Source organism: Leopardus geoffroyi, chromosome B4, assembly GCF_018350155.1.
Source record: "Leopardus geoffroyi isolate Oge1 chromosome B4, O.geoffroyi_Oge1_pat1.0, whole genome shotgun sequence".
Taxonomy (NCBI): Eukaryota; Metazoa; Chordata; class Mammalia; order Carnivora; family Felidae; genus Leopardus; species Leopardus geoffroyi.
In genome coordinates, this window is record NC_059341.1 from 21967103 (window position 1) to 21991559 (window position 24457).

At 39.0% G+C, this 24457-nt stretch overlaps 1 pseudogene; it reads left to right on the top strand.

Moving 5' to 3' along the window:
* Positions 1-210: 210 nt before the first annotated feature.
* LOC123591755 lies at positions 211-1077 on the top strand (annotated as a pseudogene).
* Positions 1078-24457: the final 23380 nt, after the last annotated feature.

Genomic DNA, 24457 nt, shown 5'->3' on the forward strand with positions numbered 1-24457 from the left:
TATTTTAAAATAGTGCGGTAGCTTTGGAAGTTTGGCAGTTCCTCAAAATGGTGAACATAGAGTTACCATATGACCCAGCGATGTTCCTTCCAGGTATATATCTGAGAGAATTGAAAACATACGTTTCTTTAAAAACTTGTATACAAATGTCTAGAGTAGCGTTATCAACAACAGCCTCAGACAGGAAACAATACAACTGTCCCTCAAGTAATGAACAGACAAAGAAGAACGTGGCATGCTCTTTCTCTTCAACAAGGCGGCTGAGCAGATGAAGAGAGGCAGATCTTTGTGAAGACCCCGACAGGCAAGACCATCATCCTCAAGGTCGAGCCCAGAGATACTACTGAGAATGTCGAAGCCAAACTCCAAGGCAAGGAGGGCATCTCCCCTGATCAGCAGCATCTGATTTTTGTGGGCAAATGGCCGGAGGATGGCTGCACGCTCAGGCGACAATACCCAGACAAAGTCCACTTGGTACTTCGCCTGTGGTGTAGCATCATCCAACCTTCCCTCCTCCGGGTGACCCAGAAACACAACTGCGACAGGATGATCTGCCCCAAGCGTTATGGTCGCCTGCATCCTGTGCTGTCAACTGCCAGAAGAAGTGCGGCCACACCACCCATACCTGTGCTCCGAGAAGATCAAATAAGGTCCCTCTACTCACTCTTCCATTGCCTGCAGGAGGCCCAAGGCCCTTGGGCTTCAGCAAAGTTCCCTTTTCATTGAAAAAAAAAAATACATAACCATATAAGGGAATATTGCTCAACATTAAAAAGGCATGAAATACAGATGCTTGCTACAACATGGTTGAGCTTTGAAGACATGTTCAGTAAACACACACACACACACACACACACACACACAAGTGACAAAATGTTACACAATGGATGATCTTTTTAATTATTATTATGAAATGTCTAGAGAAGGGATATAGACTGAAAGTAGATTACTGGTTGCCAGGGGTTGGGGGCGGAGGTGGGGCAGATGCAGAGTACTACTAATGGGAATCTGGTTTCTTTTTAGGGTGATAAAAATGTCCTGAAGTTAGATGATGCTGATAATGGTGCAACCCTGTAATACACTAATACCTGATGCATTTGTACTTTAATACCATGAAATTTATAGTATGTGACTTATATCTCAATAAAGCTATTGTTAAAAAAAAATGGGCAAAAGACTTTCACAGGCAGTTTCTAAAAGAGCATATCTAACTGACAGTAAGCATGGGAGATGATACTCAATATCATTAGTCATGAGAAAATCAAAATTAAAACCACAATAAAATACCACCACACACCCACTGGAATGGCTAAAATTAAAAAGATTGACAACACCCAGTTTGGCACCAACACGGACCAACTGGAACTCTCATACGTTGCTGGTGGGAGTTTAAATTGGTACAAACACTTTGGAAGACAGAATTATACACTAAAACTAAATAGATGCCTACTTTAAGATTCCCAGTAATTCTACTCCCAAGTGTATGTCCAACAGACATGAATAGAAATCTCCACAAAAAGATTCAGAGGAGGTATTTTGGGGGCTCCCGTTTACCGTCCTCTCCCTATTTCTCTCACTCCCCAGGCCCTGTCAACCACTTTCCTACTTGGTTTATATGAGTTTGACATTTTTTTTTCTTTTTTAGATTCCACACGTAAGTGATGCCATATCTGGTTTATTTCAGTTAGTATAATTGCCCTCCAGTTTTATCCATGTTGTCACAAATGACAGGATTTCTTTCTTTTTAAAAACTGAGTAATATTCCATATATATTTCAGTATCAAATTTTTTCTTTCTTTCTTTCTTTCTTTCTTTCTTTCTTTTTTTTTTTTTTTTTTTAGTTTCTTTTTATTTATTTTGAGAGAGATAGAGAACAAGCAAGGGAGGGATAGGGGGTGGGGGGATAGAATCCCAAGCAGGCTCCACATCATCAGCACAGAGCCAGATGCAGGGCTCAAACTCACGAACCATGAGATCATGATCTGAGCCGAAATCAAGAGTCAGACACTTAAACACCTGAGCCACCCAGGCGCCCCTCAGTATCACATTTTCTTTAACCATTCATAGGTCAATGGACACTTGGGTCGTTTCCATACTTGGGCTATGTGAATAATGTTGCAGTGAACATCAGAGTGCAGATAGCTTCCCAAGATAATGATTTTATTTCCTTTGGATATATATTCAGGAGTGGAAGTGCTGGATCATATGGTGGTTCTGTTTTTAGTATTTTCAGGAATGTCCACACTGTTTACCATCATGGCTGTACCAGTTTACATTCCTCCCAACCACGTAGAGGGTTCCCTTTCTCCACCTCTTGCCAGCATTTATTATCTCTTGTCTTCTTGATAATAGACATTCTAACTGCTATGAGGTGAGGATATCTCATTGCGGCTTTGATTTGCATTTCCCTGATTAGTGATGTCAAGCACCTTTTCATGTGTCTGTTGATATTTTGTATGTCTTCTTTGAAAGAATATCTATTCGGGTGCTTTGCCATTTCTTCATTGGGTTGTTTGTTTTTGTTTTCTTTAAACTGTTTTTTTTTTTTACTAACCTTTTATCAGATACGTGGTTTGCAAATATGTCCTCCCATTCCAGAGGTTACAGAAGGTTTTTAGTTTGAAGTAGTCCCGCCTGTTTATTTTACTTTTAGTTACCTTTGTTTTGGTGTCTAATCCAAAAAATGATGCTAAGACCAATGTCCAACAGCTTACCACTTATGTTTTCTTTTATAGGTTTTATAGTTTCAGGTCTTACATTCAAGCCTTGATTCCATTTTGAGTTGATTTGTGTGTATGGGGTAAGAGAGGGGCACAGTTTCATTCTTTTGAGTGTCTGGTTTTCCCCAACACTGTTTATTGCCAAGACTGTCCAGAACAGCTAGGTATTCTTTTCTGATTTTCTTTCCCAAAAGACAGAAATAAGAATTTATTTTGGTAAGGTGTCCTAATTTTTAAATGTTGAAACTATTTCATATGGGGTTTTAAAACCACTCTGCATGCCTAACAAAGCACATTGGCGTATTGCATTCAGATCATGGACTGCCATTTTACAGTATTTGCGTGATACTACTCTTGTCCTCCTTTCCAGGGTTAAGTAATTATAATAGATTTCTTATTTAAAATGCCTTTATAAGTACTTTACAGTAATATATAATTAGTAAAATTCAATTGTGAGAGTTTTAGTTCAGTTAAGGATGACATAAAATTAACAGATAATCCATTTGTCTGGGAGTTAATCTATTGTGGAGCAAAGTAATATTCTCTCTTTTGTGAAAAATTGTAGTAAAATATGATATATTCTTAGAAGCATTACTGGCAAGTAAAATAGGGAATAAGAAGGAATAATACGATAGGAGTGCATCTAAAATAATAGCACCCAGAGAATTAGAGAAAAGATAGACCTAATGACAGAATGTCAGCCTTGTAAAAAGCATATAAATATATAATCTCCCGAACACAGTAAAATACTAATTCTTTCCTGTTTTTACTGATTTCATCTAAAAATATGGCAGTTTTCTCTAAAGTAGCTTATGGCTTCCACGGGTGTGTGTTAATACAGCAAACGTTGTCCATTACAATATATCACACAGGTAGAATTTACCACCAGGCAAAGTGAAAAGGTTTCTTCAGGGTCATGTTTCAGGGAGGTGATTGAGCCCGGGGAAAACAGAAGTCCTCTGGGATGAGTCTGGGCTGGACTTTGACTGAGTTGGAGATTGACCAAATCTTGTAGATGCTGAGGAAGCTGCTTTCTGACAGATGAAGAAACCATCGAAAAATAGTGAGGCTGCAAGACTGATGAATCTTCTTTCTAATTAAAAGAAAGAGAGCCAATCCTTTTTGAATGTGTGCAGCAGAGGGAACACAATTGAGTGTTCCATCACTCCAACACCAATGGGTGAATAGAAGTGCTCTAATTTACAGTGCTCTGTATGATTACCTATAAAAACAAAATCGCGGGGCGCCTGGGTGGCGCAGTCGGTTAAGCGTCCGACTTCAGCCAGGTCACGATCTCGCCGTCCGGGAGTTCGAGCCCCGCGTCGGGCTCTGGGCTGATGGCTCAGAGCCTGGAGCCTGTTTCCGATTCTGTGTCTCCCTCTCTCTCTGCCCCTCTCCCGTTCATGCTCTGTCTCTCTCTGTCCCAAAAATAAATAAACGTTGAAAAAAAAATAAAAAAAAAAACAAAAAACAAAATCGCCCATTTAAATGACTGTATTAATTTCCCCAGGCTGCCTTAACAAAGTGCCACCAACTGTGGGGCTTAAAACAACAGAAGTGACCATTCCGTGGTTCTAGAGGCTAGAAGTCTGAACCGAAAAAATGTCACCAGGGCTGTGCTGTCTCGGACGGCTTTGGGAAAGGGGTCTTCCTTGCTTTTTCTTAGCTTTCTGGTGGCTCCTGGCAGTCCTTACTCGGTAGCTTCATCACTCCCATTTCTGTCTCCGTCTTTAGATCGACTTCTTCCCTGGGAGTGTGTCTGCAAATCTCTCTCTCTCTTTTAGGGACTCCACTCATTGGATTTAGGGCCCACCCTAATTCAATATGACCTCATCTTGGCTTGATTGCATCTGCAAAGACCCCATTTCCAAATAAGATCAGAGTCACAGGTGCCCAGGGTTGGGACTTCACCATAATCCTTTGTTGGGGACACAATTCAGCTCACAGCCATGACCACAGCTTGTGTAACTGTGGAGAAGGCACACAAAAGTAAAATATAAATCTTGCCTTCAAGGAGTTCCTATTATATGAAAGATGCAACATAGACATGGCACAATTTACGTATAATCATATGCATAAAATATGGAGAGTCATCATTTCAGAGCTTGAAGAGATATTCAAGATAATCTATTCAAAGCCCTCATTTCCATGTGATGTGAAGTAGATTGGAGCTACCTTTGTTTTGTTATGATATAGGACATTTTAATTTATAAATAGGCTAAGTTTTTGATCTTTTTTTTCCTTTGATATACCCAGCAAAGTAATTCCCCAGTGCAGAATTATAATATTATGAATTGATATGACTTTATGATTTTTTATTTTTTTACACTTCTATTTTTGTGTAAATCATAATACAGAATGCTCATTGATGCTCTTCTCCAAATCACCATGGTTCATCTAACTTACACAATATTCTTCAATCTGTTCCTTTAATCCTTATTTTTCTTCCATCAATTTGTCTATTCCTGAGTCAGAATCTGATTGTTTGAATTTCTGTGGTTTTATAATATATGACAAAGTAAGCCTTTTTGGTCTTTTGCCTCCAAATATATTTTGGCTCATTTCAAATTGTTCTCCAAGTCAAGTACAATTGTAGTATCATTCTTGAAAGTTCTAAATAGATTTTGTTTGGAATTACACATGAGATTGAATTGTATTTATAGAGTCCTGCCAAGGGATGGCAGAGCCAGAGTGAGATACAGAGGATGTTCATATGGTGGGGCGGGGGGGGGGGGGGAGGTCGCGGAGTCTGGAGTGGGCTGTCAGGGCCCGAGTAGGGTAAAGATGGAAACCATGTGGAACTGTCACTTGGCGTTAGGTGTCAAAGCCTGAGTAGGACCTGTGGTACAACCACAAAGGTGGGGACAGCCTAGTGGGGGGAATCAGAAGGCCATGGCTCATGTCTACGGCATTCCTGCTAAGGATGCCTAACTTGAATTCAATCACAAAGAAACTTCAGGCAAGGCCAAGTTGAGGTACATTCTACAAAACTGGCTTATAGTCTTCTAAATAATCAAGGTCATGAAAGTCAAGGCAATACTAAGGAGCTGTTAAGTCTGAAGGAGACTAAAGAGAGATAACTAAATGCCAAGCATGGTTCTGCACTGGATATTTTTGTGGTAAAAGGTTATTGAGATAATTGATGAAAATTGATTATGGGGTTTAATAATTAGATGGCAGTAATATATCAGTGATAATTTTCTTATTTGAATGGTTGTATTGCCGTTATGTAGAACACCCTTGTTTGTAGGAAACACACACTAGAGTTTTAGGTGATAGGGAAACAGGGAAAGCAATTTACTTCAAGTAATTTGGAAAAAAGTAGGTTTTTATATCGTACTTCAACATTTTGTTTTTTTTTTTTAATTTTTTTTTTCAATGTTTATTTATTTTTGGGACAGAGAGAGACAGAGCATGAACTGGGGAGGGGCAGAGAGAGAGGGAGACACAGAATCGGAAACAGGCTCCAGGCTCTGAGCCATCAGCCCAGAGCCTGACGCGGGGCTCGAACTCACGGACCGCGAGATCGTGACCTGGCTGAAGTCGGACGCTTAACCGACTGCGCCACCCAGGCGCCCCCGTACTTCAACATTTTGTACCTACGTGATTACTTCAAAAATAATTTTTCAAATAGAAAACAATTGTGTTCTGAAAATAAATTTATAGACTAAATTGAAAGAGAATTGAATGTTTTCAAGATTGAATCTTCCCATATAGAACATCTAATGTATCTCCATTAATTCATTTTTTTTTGTTTTTTGTTTTTACATTATTGAGGAAATTATTGCTTCTTCTGTATAGGCTTTGATTATTTCATTCTTAGGCATTTAATAATGGTTTTTGCTATTGTGGATTTGTGAATGGGATCTTTCTTCCATCCTTCACCTTTTTTTATGCTGACATATAAGAAATCTGTTGAGATTTATGTGTTTATTTTTTATCTTGGGCACTCAGCTGAGTTTTGACCTTCTTATTTCTATTTTCAATTGATTCTTTTGTAATTTCTTAGTAATAAATCATATACTGCAAACAATTTTGGTTTTGTCTCTTTGTTGTATGAATTTTTACCTTACCTATCTTATTGCTAGTAATTCCAGAATAAGGCAGCATATGGTCTTAAAGGCAGGTATCTTTGTCCTCATCTTGGCTTTAGTGGGAGTGCTACTAATGTTTTCCTCTGAACTGTGGTTTACTGCTTGTTTATGATCTTAGCCAAAAGGCCGAGAAGCAATACTGCTTGTTTATGATAGATACTCCTTATTGCACTAAGGGAACATCTTCTTATCCCTAATTTGCTAAGGTTTTTCCCTCTACGGATTGAATACTGAATTCTACCAAGTGTTTTTGTGGTGATATTCATATGATTGTTCTCACTTAACCCATTTGAGTAATGAGTTGCCTGAGAAGATTTCCTAAAGCTGACTTACTGATAAATTCTTAGGAAAAAATTCAACTTGGGAATTAATATAATGTGGGATTTAATGTGATAATGTTCTATATGAGATTTTACAACTATATTTATAAACAATATTAGTGCTCATTTGTTCGTGTCTGTTATGTTCTTGTTCACCTTTTAACTTTAGAGCAAGGTAAACATCATAAAATTAACTGGGGAACATATTCTATAATTTCACAGATAACATAGAATATGATCAAACCAACCTTCAAGGAATAGAGAGACCTTGTCTATAAAACATGTAGGTCTATTGTCTTGTCTTGTCTTTCCTTTCTTTTCCTTTCCTTTTCTTTTCTTTCCTTTTCTTTTCTTTTCTTTTCTTTTCTTTTCTTTTCTTTTCTTTTCTTCTTTTCTCTTCTATTTTCCTTATTACTATTATTTTATACCTTTTTAAAACCTTTTTTCTTCGTTATTATGCTATCTAAATTTGCTATGCTTTCGAGTCAATTTTGGTGTTTTACATTTTCCTGTAAAATCGTCTCTTTACTACGTGTGCCCTTTTCTCTGGTGATTTGAAACTTATATGTCTATTTTTTTTTCTATTAGTGGTTATCTTTATGTTAAAAATATATTTGATATTAAATTCCTGTCATTCCCAAGAACAAAATGATGTGTATGTACTTTGGTCACTCTATCTCTCCCTCCTCCCTCCAAAAGCTGATAAGTTAGCATGTTATATGTTGCTCCTTCTCTAATAGTCTCTTTAATTTTGTTTAAGCAGCTATAGATTATTTTAAAATATTATGCATTTTTCCATTAAAAATGTTTATAATTGCTTTGTCTTTCACAACCATAATTATTATTCTTCAAAAATTTTATTTCTTTCCAATCATCAATAAGGGAATGTATTCTAATTATAAAAATTCATTACATAAAACTAAATTCTCCTTTTATAACCATTGGCAAATGCCAGTTCCTTCCAAAGAACTTATTGCTGTTATGAATTTGGGTTTATATCCTTTCAAGTATATGGTGATGCATGCCATATACACCCAAACCATGTATTGAATGTGCAATATTTAGAGTAAATTGTTTAATATGGCACAAATTACTACATAGCTTCCTTTTTTAAAAAAACTGATTGACACAGCTTGGAGCTTTTTTCATGTTAGTATGTATAGATTTACTTTGTTGTTTTTACCTGCTTCATCCCATAATGTAAATGTACCACAATTTTTTCACCCACTTTCCTACTATTAGACATGTAGATAATTGTTTTGGAGCTATTGCAAACAATGTTGAAGTCAGCATCCATTTACATGCCTCATTTTGTTTTTTTTACATTTAAAAAAAATTTTTTTTAACATTTACTTATTTTTGAGACAGAGAGACAGAGCATGAATGGGGGGAGGGTCAGAGAGAGAGGGAGACACAGAATCAGAAGCAGGCTCCAGGCTCCGAGCTGTCAGCACAGAGCCCGAAGTGGGGCTCGAACTCGTGAATCACAAGATCATGACCTGAGCCGAAGTCGGACACTTAACCGACTGAGCCACCCAGGCGCCCCTACATGCCTCGTTTTGAACATGTACAGGTGTATCTCTAGAGTTATGTATCAATTGCTTTAATTCAGGAAATAGCAAACACTTTAGGTTTTCCAAACATAAAAGGATTTAATGCAGAAATAAGTTGTTGATAAAATAATTATGAGTGCTGGGGGTGTGGCCGTCAGGATATTCCACTGGAACATTGACTTCCATTTTGACCAGTGCCGATGCGATCCCAGCCTTGGGTGACTGCTGCTGTCACTGCTGTCATCACCACCATCCACAGTGACTAGACATGCATGATGAAGCTTGTGCACTGCAAACCCCCTCACTCTTTGGAGCCTACTTGTCTGTCCACACTGATGCAGAAAGATCGTGTAACTCCTTCTGCCTTTAAAAAAGCTCATGAACATCCATCTAATTGCCAGAACCAAATTTACATCCAGAATCCTAGCAGCAACAGAATCAGAGGAATGTAGTTGTTAGCTTTCTAATATTGCCAAATAAGAAGGCAGGATGAACTAGGAGTCGAGACAGTCAAACCAGTCTATCACAGTCTAAATCGTTACCTACTCTATATCCATCAGCAAGTTTTTATGCACATGGAGTCTTCCAGACAGCCACAATAGCGACAACTTACTCCCACCTATCATTATGCAACTATGCTCCATATAAATAAAATGCTCTCTTACCAAAGAAAAGGCACAAATCCCATTAAATGCTCTATCCACCCCTGAAGACGTTCAGTCCTTTTCCAGTTCAGTCACAGGCCCATCTTGGTATCCAATAACCTCAAAACTAAATGACAGCTAACCATCAGCTCATTGATATAGAAGTGAAAAGGAGGGGCGCCTGAGTGGCTCAGTCGGTTAAGCATCCAACTCTTGATTTCTGCTCAGGTTATGACCTCATGGTTGTGAGATCAAGCCTGTGTCAGGCTCTGAACTGGGCGTGAGGTCCGCTTAAGATTCTCTCTCCCTCTCACTCTGTCCTTCCCTCACTCATGCTCTCTCTCTCTCTCTCGAAAAAAAAAAAAAAAAGATTGGTTAATACACACAAATATATACATAATAAAACAAGCAAGAAAAATATGTACAGCTATGATAATCTGTCCTGCAACAGGTCAGAAAAACATTGTTGGTATTTACAACTTCTTCGTCCACTACCAATTTTATGGGTCAATTTGCTCTCAGTCACCACCAGTTAAGTGTTTTATATCTAGTGAGGTGACCCACACCTTCCTTCCATAAATGCCTGAGCTTTTCTTCATTTTGTCTGTATTGTGTTGCTGTGGGCTTCCATTAATCTTTAGTATTGGATATGAAGTATTAGGAGACACCCAAGGGGATTCTCTGGGTTATAAATACTCCTTCCTGCCCTTGATATGTACCAGTAACTCTATTGCTGCTTGATAATCAAGGCCCATCACGCAAGCCAGAACAGCAAATCCTTTCTTTGTCTTTGTTCTTTGTTCAGTAGCAAGAGACCCCAAAGGTGGCCAGCTGGCTAACTCATCTTTTAGTTCAGTGAAATCATTGTTGTGTCATAGGTGGAAGCAGCCATCTACTGAGAAATAAGGAATTTAAGCTGGCAGGTTCAAAATCATGGCAAAGAGAAGTAAATATTGTGTAAGTGAGTATGATAACAGCAAGAGGAACCGCTCACACTTCATTCGCCCTCTTGATTCCCAGACCCTCATATTTTGTGGACAGGGGAATCAATACCATAAGACTGTCCCCAATATCACAGAGAGGTATCTTTCAACTGATGCATAAATGAGTTTTGAACAGACCATCTCAGCATTGTATAGGGTATTGGGATACAGAGTTAAGATCCACAAATCTTGTAAAAATAAGTCCATTGTCTCATTTAAAAAATAAATAAAATGAATTCCTTGGTCAGAAGGAATGTCATGTGAAATACTATGGCAACAAAAATGACATCCAGTAAGATCATGGATGATGATTTGTGACAAAGTGCTTTGACAGAGAAGGCAAATCCATATCCAGAATTAGATTATTTTCTGGGTTATGTATACGAGGCTAGATAGACCCAAGTAAGTCATGAGAAAAATTTCATGAGATCCACGGGGTGAGGGCCCCCTCACAGATCAAAGTCAGTCAGTTGGTACACAGAGATATGGCTACACCAGATGTAAGAATATTTAAATACCTCTCTATGGTGAGTAAATAGTACTTCCCCAGCTCCTAAAGCTTCCTTTTCTGAACTCCCTGGCTGCCCCAGTCCCTCCTTTCAGATCTAGGCAGTAGGATGAGAAAGGTATAAATGGTCTGCTTTTGATTTTGTTATTGTTGTCTTAGGGACAAAAAAAGATGCAGGCAAGGACCTTCACTTCTGTTCACCTACTATCGTTGGCATTCCAAGTTCAACTTGGACAGAAACCCTCTCCATAATGAGTAATAACTGCTGTAGCTCTTTCTGCTTTACATTCGTATCTTGCGACTACACGGTACACCCTCATCATATTTAGTTTGATAAATTAAAATGTCTTAAATTAACCTTTCATTTGAAACTTCCCCCTGGAGTTCCAACTGGAGATTAGAGTTCAGGACTTGACTTTGCCTCGCCTTGGGTTTGTCCTATCCCATGTTAATGAACTTGTGGGAGAAAAGGGCAGCACCCCTTACTCACATGACAGACTACAGGGCAAGAGGCAGAGGCGGGTTGCTGATGGCGAGACAAAACCATCAGGTCCCTCTCTGCTTTTGCAGGCCAATCTCCTTGAGAAGTCCCAGGCCTTGCATAGATGCTGGCATCGTGTTCTGGTTTACATCAGAACCCTAGCATTTATCCTTCTAGATAGCTGCCTCTCCCCCATGGACTAGAAAGAGAGGGAAGGAATGAGATGGAAAGCCTCAGGCTACCATGTTTGCCTCAAAAATTTTCTTTACTATTTTTAATATTTATTTATTTTTAAATATTTTTAGTACTTATTCTGATCACAAAAGTAATACATGGTCATTTACTTTTTATTTTTTTAAGTTTATTTATTTATTTGAGAGAGAGAGAGAGACAGACGGAGTACAAGTGGGGGAAGGGCAGAGAAAGAGGGAGAGAGAGAATCCCAAGCAGGCTCAGCACTGTCAGTGCAGAACCAAATGTCAGGCTTGAACTCATGAGCCATGAGATCTTGATCTGAGAGGAAAGCAAGAGTTGGATGCTCAACTGACCGAGCCACCCAGGCACCCCAAGACATGGTCATTTAACAATGATATCATACAAAAATATATAGGAAGTGAGATAGTCTCTTTTATTCTCATTCCCCTCTCCCAGTGATAACCATTGGTATCAGCTTTGTATTTCACACACACACACACACACACACACACACGCATGTATAGACACTATACCATAACATTTTCCTAGTCTTTTTACTAAAAGGAGTATTAGGATGCATTTTAACAAATTTAATAATATCTTTACTTATTTATCCTTGACAGATCCTCTTTTTCATCTTATTCATTTCAACAGTGAGTGGTGCAGTATTTCACGTTGGGTCTGTATCATAATTTCTTTAATCAATGCAGGATGAATGAATATCTAGTAGTTTATATGTTGTGCTTTTTTTTTAATATCCAAGCACTTACGGTGATGATAGAGGTAGAAATTTCACCAACTGGTCCTTGGATCTTGGACTCTTTACAAAAGTTTGCAAAATAGAGAGGCCATCTAAACTTATGGACTCACCAATTAGTTTGGAAAGCTAGACTTGCTCTTGAATGCTAATTCAGAATCATTTCAGAGCGAAACAGGCTTCTCTGTTTTTGTTTGGAGGGGAGGGGACTGGAACACGTAGTGTTGGTAAATGCAGTTTGTGTACAATTGTTCCTTAGATAAATGTATGACGTAAAATGCTTTCTAAGGAATTTATGTATCTGTAAGGTACATTAAAAACAGCCTTTATTTTTGTCTCTAAAAAAATAAAAGTAAGCTGCATAATGATATTTTAACCACCCCCCCCAACACAGACACATACCCTTCCCACTGACCCCAGAAATTGCAACTGTGTGGATTAGAGAGGTTTTTATACTCTATTTGTAATAACTTTAAGATTTTTAGTCACTGAACCATTCTGTCATCAATTTTCATTGCTTTTTATTTTACTTTGAGGTGGACTGGTTCCAAGCTGACTAAGTCACACATTTAAAATAATTAAAAGTTTTATGTTGCAGAAGAAAAATACACTCTTTCTTCCACCTTGGTGTGTGTCCTTTTCCCCATTCATTTATCACCGTAATGCAGAAAAATAGTAAACCAAAGCAGCATTTCATGTCTAACCTTGTTGCCTCAAACATTCAAGATGAAACCTATGAAGCTCTACAAGCTTCTGTGTGTGGGGCTTACAGTCTTTGCAAAGACAATGGAAACCACTAAATGCTTTTGAAATTATGTTTACAAATAAGATTTATATATCTGTGATTTTTTTTTTAAGTTTTTTTTTTCAACGTTTATTTATTTTTGGGACAGAGAGAGACAGAGCATGAACAGGGGAGGGGCAGAGAGAGAGGGAGACACAGAGAGAGGGAAACGGGCTCCAGGCTCTGAGCCATCAGCCCAGAGCCTGACGCGGGGCTCGAACTCACGGACCGCGAGATTGTGACCTGGCTGAAGTCGGACGCTTAACCGACTGCGCCACCCAGGCGCCCCAATCTGTGATATTTTTTAAGTTAGCTTATTTTGAGAAAGAGAGAGAGAGAGAGAGGGAGAGAGAGAGAGAGCAGGGAAGGGGCTGAGAGAGAGAGAGAGAAAGAATCCCAAGCAGTCTCCACACTGTCAGTGTAGAGCCCGATGTGGGGCTCAAACTCACGAACCGTGAGATCATGACGTGAGTTGAAATCGAGAGTTAGATGCTTAACTGACTGAGCCACCCAGGTGTCTCTCTGTAATGTTTTTAACAGAGTACTTCATGGTAGAAATGTGGTTCTATACAAACAGTAAACCAAGGTGAACGAGAGAAGTGCTGTGTGCCGCTGAAGGCCAATGAATCTTACTTTTTTAAATTTTTTAAATGTTTATTTATTTTCGAGGGGCAGAGAGAGAGAGAGTGAGACCCAGAACCCAAAGCAGGCTCCAGGCTCTGAGCTGTCAGCACAGAGCCGGACATAGGGCTCAAACTCAGGGACCACAAGATCAGGACCTGAGCCGAGTTCAGACGCTTAGCCAACTGAGCCACCCAGGTGCCCCCCCAGTTCATCTTATTTGAAGACGGACACAGTGCCCGCTGGTATTAATCAGGTCACGGTAGCCTGTGAATTCTTTTCTCTTGAAATCTCTTCCTCCTACACCCTTCTACTTCCCACCTCCACAAACTGCTCTTGTAGATGCATTGCACCCCTATTTATTTGTCTAGTTTTAGGTGATGGAGACTCCAGAATTTCTTGTCCCTTATGTAAGGAGAAGAGCTAGAAGCTGGATTTACACTTGTTCCTTACAAAAGTTTGAGAAATTATTAATTATATTAAAGAATGCCCTACCCTCACCTACAACCCAGCAATACCATTGTTTTTTTTTTTTTTTTTAATTTTTTTTTTCAACGTTTATTTATTTTTGGGACAGAGAGAGACAGAGCATGAACGGGGGAGGGGCAGAGAGAGAGGGAGACACAGAATCGGAAACAAGCTCCAGGCTCTGAGCCATCAGCCCAGAGCCTGACGCAGGGCTCGAACTCACGGACCGCAAGATCGTGACCTGGCTGAAGTCGGACGCTTAACGGACTGCGCCACCCAGGCGCCCCAATACCATTGTTTTTAGAGTAGAAAGGAAACATAGAGGGAATCCTCTGTGATTCTCTTACTTCATACATGATACTAAGGCCCAAGAGCTGAAGCTAATTGCCCAGTGTCACAGCCAGATAATGGCACAGCCGGCTAATGGCACGGCCAGTTTCCCACTTCTCACTCCAGTTTGGTATTTATGAAGCATGTTCAAAGTGATAAGTAATTACCACAAACTTGACATTTGATTTTGGAATTGGCTTCATACTTATGTTTAAATGTTGCTGCTCCTGGACTTTATATATTGACTAATTTAGGAATCCACTTTAAATGAAATAATCAAGTCCGACAGCAAAGACCTGACTTAGGGGGATAAGTAGAATTGAAAAAAAATTCACTTGTTTCCTCCTTCTCACTGCGGCTTCCCTTGAGATTTTCCTAAAATAGTGTTGCGGTCGGATGTCCAAGTGTTCTTTCGGCGGCATGACAATTTAATCGTTTGGTTGTGCAAAAAACAAAGTCTCAACAAAGGTAATTAGGTAGTTTATTGTGGGTTCTCTTTTAAAAACATTGAAAACGATTTTCTAAGGAGAAGCTCTAATAAGCTTGAAGGTAAGATGATCGCTTTATCTACAGTGACAGTTTAATTTGTGATTATGTGGAGATTTGGAAAGACTGGCACAATGGGATCTAAAAGCCCTTCTTGAAGGGCTCATCTCCCCGTTAGTACATCTTCCTAGAGAAGAGAGAAAACACAAGGGTGCCTTTTTTTTTTTTTTTTTTTTTTTAATTTTTTTTTTTTTCAACGTTTATTTATTTTTGGGACAGAGAGAGACAGAGCATGAACGGGGGAGGGGCAGAGAGAGAGGGAGACACAGAATCGGAAACAGGCTCCAGGCTCCGAGCCATCAGCCCAGAGCCCGACGCGGGGCTCGAACTCACGGACCGCAAGATCGTGACCTGGCTGAAGTCGGACGCTCAACCGACTGCGCCACCCAGGCGCCCCAACAAGGGTGCCTTAAAGGTACAATAATCTCCACAGAAAGACTTGTCTTAAAAATTTCTGGGCTTGTTTCCAACAGCACCAAAAGTTGCTTCTGGAGGTAGATGTCCACATACCTATATGTGTAGGATGCCAGAGTGAGTGCTGTGACATAGAAATGGTTGTTGCTTTTTTTTTTTTTTTTTTTTTTTTTGTATACAAAGGTCCAGAGATATGAGAAACTTGGTCCTTTCAAAAAAAAGTGCAGAATTCTCCATAAAAGTGAGCAGTGGCGTCCAAGAGAACTTTCTTGCAAGATGGAAATGTTTAACGTCTGTGCTGTCCAGTACAGTCAGCACTTGCCCCAAGTGGCCAGTGGGCACTTGAAAAATGATGGGTATAACTGAGTAACTGACTTCTAATTAAATTAATTTTAATTCATTTACACTTACATAACTACCTGTGGCTCGTGGACACCACGTTGGTCAGAGCAGTTCTGGTGCATAAAGGAATGGATGGCAGTGAAAAGAGATGAGGGGGGCCTAAGCCATCCTAGGAAGTGTGGCCTTTGTCCTGTAGGTAACAAAGAAGAACTGAATGGCTGATGGCTTAGGGCCCTGACATCGGCATAGGAAAATAAACTCAAGGGCACAGGTAGAGAGGCTGGCTATAGACTGTAACAGCTCACTGCCTGGGATGAGAGGAAATGAGGCAAGGATGTGTGTGAGAGAAGCTACAGTTTATAAAGCCAATGGGAAGGGAAGAAAAATTTAAGGAAAGTCACATCAGATTCACTTTTCTGCCAAGTAGCAAGAGACCAGTTTGTCTACTGAAATTGAGGGAATGAAAGATGAGTCCTTGGAAGTTGTGAAGAGGAGGGTAGGGTTGGTCTGAAATATCATTTGGGGACCGACTAATGATAAATGATGGGATTTCTGGTGGTGGGACTGAAGGCACAGCTGAAGTTGAAGATTGGCTTTCAATGGCTCCAGTCTGCGGTTCCAGAAGGGTTTATTCATCTGGGTATGAAACTGGAGAAAGTATTGTAATGGGAATCGAGGGTCATAACCGCAAGCAATTGCTGCAAAAGGCCTGGGGTGCAAGGAAATTGAGTAAGCTGATGAAGGAACGCTTCAGATAATAATTTGAGGTCCTGAAGACCTAGAAGAGTAAGTTAAAATTTTTTTTAATGTTTATTTTTGACACACACACACACACACACACACACAGATCGCACAAGCAGGGGAGGGTCAGAGAGCTAGGGAGACACAGAATCTGAAGCAGGGTCCAGGCTCTGAGCTCTCAGCACAGGGCCCAAAACAGGGCTCAAGCTCATGAACTGTGAGATCATGCCTGAGCCAAAGTGGAAAGTTAACCAACTGAGCCACCCAGGTGCCCCTCGAAGAGTAAGTTAGATCAAAGAGTAGAAGATCGGAGTTGAAGACTTCAGAGGCATGTTTATAGATGACCATAAGATCCATGGTGTGGCCATGGTGATATATGGCTGGAGATTAGTGAAGGTCATTGGAATTGAGATGTTGAGAGGTATCTATACTAACAATGGCCAATATATCAGGACTTGGGATAGGGAGTAATCATGTGAGCCAGAAGTCAATAATAAGTGAGAGAAATTATCAAAATCTCAGAAATGAACATGCAGAGGAGGGAGAAGGAGGTGGCATTGTAAGGTGGCATACAGGAAGGAGCCATAAAGGAAGACAAGTTTATGCGAAGGCAGACAAATCACGTCAACTCAAAAATCCTAGCTCCTGATCCTGGAGCAACACTGTTGGAAGATGCGAGGTCTCCAGTGGCTAGGGCTGCTGGGAAACAGTGAACATTAGAATGGCGACAGATTTCAGTTAAGGAGGGAGACAGAGGAAGTGTTCACCATTTGTCAGGGAGCATTGTTTACTGCGTACGGAGATTCAAGAGGGCCCATGGGCTATATAGCAGTGAAGGGACCAGTGAGAAGTGAAAGAAATTACAACAGAAGGATGTGAGCATGATCTTTATCTGTTGTGACAGATTTGCTAGTATGATATATAGTCGTTTTTGCTGACTTTGGAAATATTTTAGGACAAAACCAAAATTTAGACCCTATCACCAGTTAGATACGGGGCAAACAGCCTTCACTACAGGGATGAACAAGTCTAGAATTTTACTTTTTCTCTCATCCAGAAACGGCCTATGCATTAAGAGAGGGAGGGTGTCTGACCATCTTTAGAAACAGGATACATTCTCATTAGCCTCGGATGGTTGAGGTGTGACTGCCTACTTGCAAAAGAAGGATAAATTACCTTACCTTACAAGTGCTTTTACATTCCAATGATTTTGTGAATCTAAGATAAATTAACTTAAATTCTTAAATATTAGAAACATAGCAGAATGCCACTACAACATTTTTTGAGGATTCCCGGTGACCTTATTTTATAAATTTAAAATCAGAACACGTGGTCCGGCAATGGATGTTTTCTAATCTCTAAATTGAATGATATGAAACCACACTTGGATAAACATTGAATGCACTGCCTTTGTAGAAAAGAATAAAATAAATTTATACTGGAATTGTCTCAGAAAAATCTAAGATATATGACTACTATACTTGTAAGTGAGAATAATTTATCAGGTGGATATTTCAGTGACTGTACCTTTTTGGCTACAGTTTAACAAATTCTGATCTAGGGCACAGAATGTGCCAGTGAAGTTCCAGTGAAGCTGTCCAAATCCAGGAAATGAAAGATATAACATTGATTGAATAATTTAGATTTTTCTTCTCTACTTTCAGGCACTCTGGTCTTACCCTTCTCCTGTTTTTCTAAGTATTCATGCCTTATACAGGTTCCTTGTTTTATTTTATTGCTCAGAAACACATTATCTCACTTAAAATGAGGAAGCCAGTGAGAACAAGTTGGCTCTATTCACAGCACTGTAACTCGAGGAAAATTCCTTCTGCAAATGGTGAAGAATTCTCAGCATGTTTAGCCACAGCTAATCCTATTCCTTTGGGTATAGTGTGGTGCCGTACATTGGAACGTTTTAAGAGCATTACCCAGCTAAGCAATAAACATGCTTTTAAGGGCTTATGGGTAGTATGCTGACTCAAAGCAGAAATAATATCATTTTAAGTTGCCACATCCAGATTCATTCTTTCTAAGACCCGTGTAGGCTTTTCAAGGTCTTTTGGCCCCTCTGTGACAGTTGGCTTTTATAAGAGGTGTCTTGGAATCCAGTTTGTTCTATGATCTTAAAACAGAGCAAACCCAAAACAAACAAACAAGAAAATCTCAATATTTATTTGGAATTTCATGAGGTGAAGACTTCTCAGGCAAGAGATCAAACCCAGCCTCTTCTTATTGGTGACATACCTGGAGTCACCTACGAGCTGTGGCTGGGATCTGTCTTCACCATGGAAACCACTTTTTTGGTGAAAAGAACTTTGGTTGGGCTTATGGGAACTGGAAAAGAAGACAAATAAAGAAGTGATGGGAGAATGAGAGGAAAGATACCCCATTAGAGCCAAAGTGGACAAAGGAAGGCAAGGTCAATGCTACACTAGGGGTTACTGAGAATAAGACCATGGGAACAGAAAGGAATTTTCCATAACTTCTAGAATCTGAGGGAAAAGGATGCTTAAAATACATTTTCTTGAAGACTTGGGAACTTTTCCTGAAGTTCCCAGATATTAAGAATGAGAGTTAGGAGGAGTAGTCTACGAGGACCTTGTAAGATTCTCTGAACCTCATGTAATGACCCCAAGTTATTGTTATTACAGTAATAGGGTAGTCTAGGTATGTTAAAATCTTGCAACAACAAATCCCTTAAAAATACCAGGAGATTTTTTTATTTTTTAAAACATCACATCAATGGAAAGTCAAGAAAATCACCATGGTCAGAGACAAAGCAAGAAAGTCAGTCCTAGGAGAACAGGAATTGCTGAAACTGTTACAATCCCTGAGAACATCTAGAAAGTCTTGTGCTTAGCACTTTCCCAAAGGGAATTTTAGGAATGGTTACTACCTTAGAAAAACAAAAAGAAAACAAGTCTAGAAGGCTCAGACAGCAAGCAAAATGGTCTCAGCCTCAATTCTGAGTGGGGATGAAAAAGAATCTCTCTCAAGATTTCAAGGTCCCCAGTCAAGACAAGGGTTTCAGTTTTGAACGTACACTATTTGTGTCATATATAAAATCCCAATATAAAGGGGATCCTGATGAGACATTATGTTAGAGGACCTCAGAAATAAAGTCAAATTCTTCCTCCAAGGAACGTACCCTTCACCCAGGACTTTCACTCCCCAAAAGGAGACTTCCTACAACTATGAGCCCTTAAACACACACACACACACACACACACACACACACACACACGCAAGCATGGATGTGCACATGCACACACATGCAAAACCAAGCCAATGTGAATGAGTAAGCAGAAATAGCACACACAAAATTGCACTCACGAAGAACTATCAGAGGCAATAAAACAGCTAGGTTTAATGCATTTAAAGAAAGAAAAGAGTACCTTTTTAAAAGGAGTAAGGAAAGAGAGGTTATATAATGATCAGTCAGATGAGGAAAAGAACCAGACTATAATTCTAGAAATGAGAAAAGTAATGATTTAAATGAGGCACTTAATGGAATGGCTAAATCACCAAATACACACAGCTGAAGAGAGAACTATGAAGAATGTATATTATTAAAATGGCAGAAAATATGAAAGGGAGGTCAAAATGTCTGATAATTTCCCAGGATTGTTGCAAAACACATCTCTAACTCAGAAGACCAGCACATCTCTACTAGATAAATAGAAAGAAATTCACACCTAGATTCATCTTAGTGAAGCTGCCGAACACAGAAAATAAAGAGAAGCAGTTAAGAGTTGCCAGAGGGAAAAAAGGCAATTTACCCAAGAAGGAATAATAATCAGATGGAAGTCTGAGTCCTCAAGAGCAGCGATAGGGACAACAGACAGTAGAATATTAAAATTTCAAAGTACTGATGGAAAACAACTGTAAGACAAGAATTGTGTTTCTTAAAAAATTATCTTTCACAAACAAGAGGGAAATTTTTTCTGTATAATAAAACTGGGAGGGATTACCCCTAACAAATTTTCACTTATGGAATTTGCCAGGGGTGTTTTTCGAATGCAAGGAAGAAATCTCTAGAAGAGCATCCGAGCTATAGGAAAGATAGCACACGAATCAAATCATAAATATATCACTAAATCTACTTAGTATTAAGAACATAAAACAGGAATGCTTAATTTAAGGGGTTCACAATAAACACATAGAGCTAAAAGACTGGACAAAAATTGAATTTGAGCTGTGGGATGGGTTGGTAGTGGTTGGAAATAAAATAAACGTCTGTGTATTATGCAGAGATGAGTAAATATATCCACCAGGAAGTTACAACAGCCCTCTATGTACACCTAATACAATACTAACACAAGACTAAAACTGTGAAGGAAAAATTAACAGAACTATAAGAATAAATTGACATTTACAACTGCAGGGTGGGAAATTTCAACATACCTCTCTCATTATTTATAGATCAAGAATAACAGCAAAACAATACAACTTGAACACCACAATTAGGAAGATTGATTCAATGGATGATATGAAATTCAGTTAAAGAGTATGGATATTCTCTAACAACACGGACATTTAGAAGTTGGTCACATACTAGGGCATAAAACAAATCTCCATGAATTTTGAGAAAGTTATCATATAGACCACATTCTCTGACCGCACTTAAATAAGTAAACAGTTAAAAACAACAACAAAAGAATTAAAAAATGTCAGTGTGTTTGGAAATTTTAAATAACTCAATAACTCATGGATCAAAATGGAAATTAAAAAATACTAAAAACTAAATGATATGGAAACACCATATACTGAAATGTGGACAATGCAACCAAAGAGATGCTTCAAAGGACATCTATAGCCAAAAAATGTATATTAGAAAAGGAAAGAGTTGAAAACTAACACAATTTCCAATTTTAAAAGTTAGAAAATGCAGTAACGGATGATAGCAGTAAAGATAGGAGCAGGAATCGGTGAAAAAGAAAACAAAGATATACTAGAGAGCATCACAAAAACCAAATGCTGGTTGCCTGAAAAAGAAAAACAGAGAAATCTTATTAAAGAAAAGGAGAGAAGACCCAAAGAAATAATATTCTGAATGCAAAAGGGACACAACCAGATATACGGCAAAGACAGAGAAAATGTGACAATAACAGTTTCACAATAATTTTGTTTTGAAGTTTATTTATTTTGAGAGAGAGAGGGGGAGAAACAGTGAGTGAGAGCGGGGGAGGGGCAAAGGGAGAAGGAGACAGAATGCCAAGCAGGCTCTGCACTCTCAGCACAGAGCCCAATTCGGGGCTTGAATTCATGAACCGTGAGATCATGACCTCAGCCAAAATCAAAAGTTAGATGCTTAACCGACTGAGCCACCCAGCTGCCCCCATTTTTCCAATAAATTTTGAAAACAGATGAAATGGACAAGTTCCTAGAAAAATATAACTTACTATCAGTGAGTACTAAAGAAATTACAGAAAGAGCTAAAAACCTTCTCAGAACCAGAAAGTTTTTTTTAGATGAGCTCTACCAAACTTTTAAAGAACATATCATTCCAATCTTTTGTTAACTCTCCCAGATACCAGAGGAAGAAAGGACAATACTCCCAAATCCATTCTGTGAGGCCATTCATAGCCAAACCAGATATGAACAATAAAGAAGCATAGTTATAAAAATAAAACACATAAAACACAACAGAATTAAAAAGCCAGAAGACAATGGTATGTAAGCTTTGAGATTGGACCCTGGACTAAAGCATCCTAAACTGTTATATTATTCAGTAGGCAGGTGAAGATATTGATTGCTGTTTGAGTTTTAAGATGTAAGCATGTTGGGGCACCTGGGTGGCTCAGTAGGTTAAGCGTCTGGCTTGGGCTCAGGTAATGATCTCACAGTTCATGGTTTTGAGACCCGCATCAGGTTCTGAGCTGGCAGCTCAGAGCCTGGAGCCTGCTTGGGATTCTGTGTCTCCCTCTTTCTCTGCCCCTCTCCTGCTATCACTCTGTGTCTGCGTCTGTGTCTGTCTGTCTTCGTCTCTGTCTCTCTCTATCAAAAATAAATACACATTGGGGCGCCTGGGTGGCTCAGTCGGTTGAGCGTCCGACTTCAGCCCAGGTCATGATCTCGCGTTCCGTGAGTTCGAGCCCCGCGTCGGGCTCTGTGCTGACAGCTCGGAGCCCGGAGCCTGTTTCAGATTCTGTGTCTCCCTCTCTCTCTGCCCCTCCCCTGTTCATGCTCTGTCTCTCTCTGTCTCAAAAATAAATAAACGTTAAAAAAAAATTAAAAAAAAAATTTAAATGTTAGCATGTTAAAATTTCAAGGACAACCACTTGAAGACTAGAAATAAATATCTATCTATCTCCCAAATTGTCACAGGGGAGAAAAAAAAATTAAATATAAAGAGAAAATCAAGTCAGAAGACTAGAAAGAAAAAGGTGACTTCAGGAAAAAACTGGACAAAATAAGATGGAAGAAATAAAGTAAAATATATGAAGAACCACAATGAATGTTAAAAGCATAGGTTGATAGTCTAATTTTCAAAAAGCCCACCTACATATTGTTTACAAAAAAAGTTGATGGAAAATTTCTTCACCTGGCTTACCTGTGCGAAACTATCCTAATTATATCTATCCACTCTGTGTATGTTAGGTGTCTAACATAATAGAAATTCACAGATGTCTGAGCCAACAAATGTCACATGAGTCAGAATTAATTTGCCTCCAAGTTTCTTGGAGACTTTCAGAGGCATGTTTTTACTTCATCAGTCACTGTCCTGAAAGCGTAAGATATTTTAGGCCAACCCCACAGTCTTTGTGAAGTCTCTGTGGATCTCAAAAAACTGACCACTTGACCAAATACTTGTACAAAGATCTTTGCTCTTAGAACACCAAGGATGTTGGCATAGGACTTCAGCCTCAAGATGTTATTCTGGGACGTTTTCTGGGGGCTGAATTCTTTCTTGGAGAGCTTCAGGGATGACTTTACTAAAATCTGATCCCACATTTCCTGTCTGTAGTGACATTTAGTTATGTCAATTTCATAATGTCAGGACCAATCTTATTATATAGGCTGGTCATCAACTGTCTAGGGCAGCAAAATATTACTGGCATTAAAGTGCTTGGTGACTATTTATGCCAGCAGAAAAAAAAAATCTATTTGAAAGACCACAAAAAAGAAGATAGAGTTAAAAAGAAAACTTTAAAATGTAGGAGTTCTTATGCCTTTGCTTCCTTTAAAGAAAAAAAAAATGCCGTAAGAAGAAGCAGGTCTGAAACTTAAGAATCATGCGGTGCTTCTTTTCCTTCCTCAGAAGGAAAACTCACAGGGCCAGCTCTAGGCAGATTCGAAAAACAGAAAACAGCTTCCCTTTTCTCCAAAAATATTATCCTGCAGACTTCCACTCTGACATTCTCAAGATAGGCAATGGCTGTTAAAAATGTTTAATTCTATTTTTTTTTTTTTTTTTTTTTTTAGTAAAACACACATGGAGTTTTAAAAAATTAACACATTCAATTGAAACGCATGGTCTCTTGCCCCAGGACCTGAGCTGGCTTTTCAAAATCACCCTCTTCATTCTGTTCAGCTATTTCTTCTGATAATTACCTATATGCCTCTAAATACTATTCTCATTTTGACTTTTTCAGTTTTACACATTGTCTATTGACTTCTTTGTATGAAAGATGAGTATTTGGAACTCTTAGAGACAACCCCCCCCCCAAACTTCCTCCTTCCACTATTGTCCCAATATGCCTATATAACACTTTTTAATAAATCGGTAATCAATGGTGCATTTTGATGGCTATGAAAGTTTTATTCACTGCTGAACAAAATCTCGTTCTGTGACTGGATTTTCTTTTTTATGAAACTTTCCATTTTCCTGGGAATTGACACAGCTTCATTTTTATTTGCTAGGTTATTTTTTAATGTTCCTATCACAAGTTCTTTTCAAACTCTTCACAAGATCTATAAAACCTGTGGTACTATTTTAAATACTTTCCTACATGG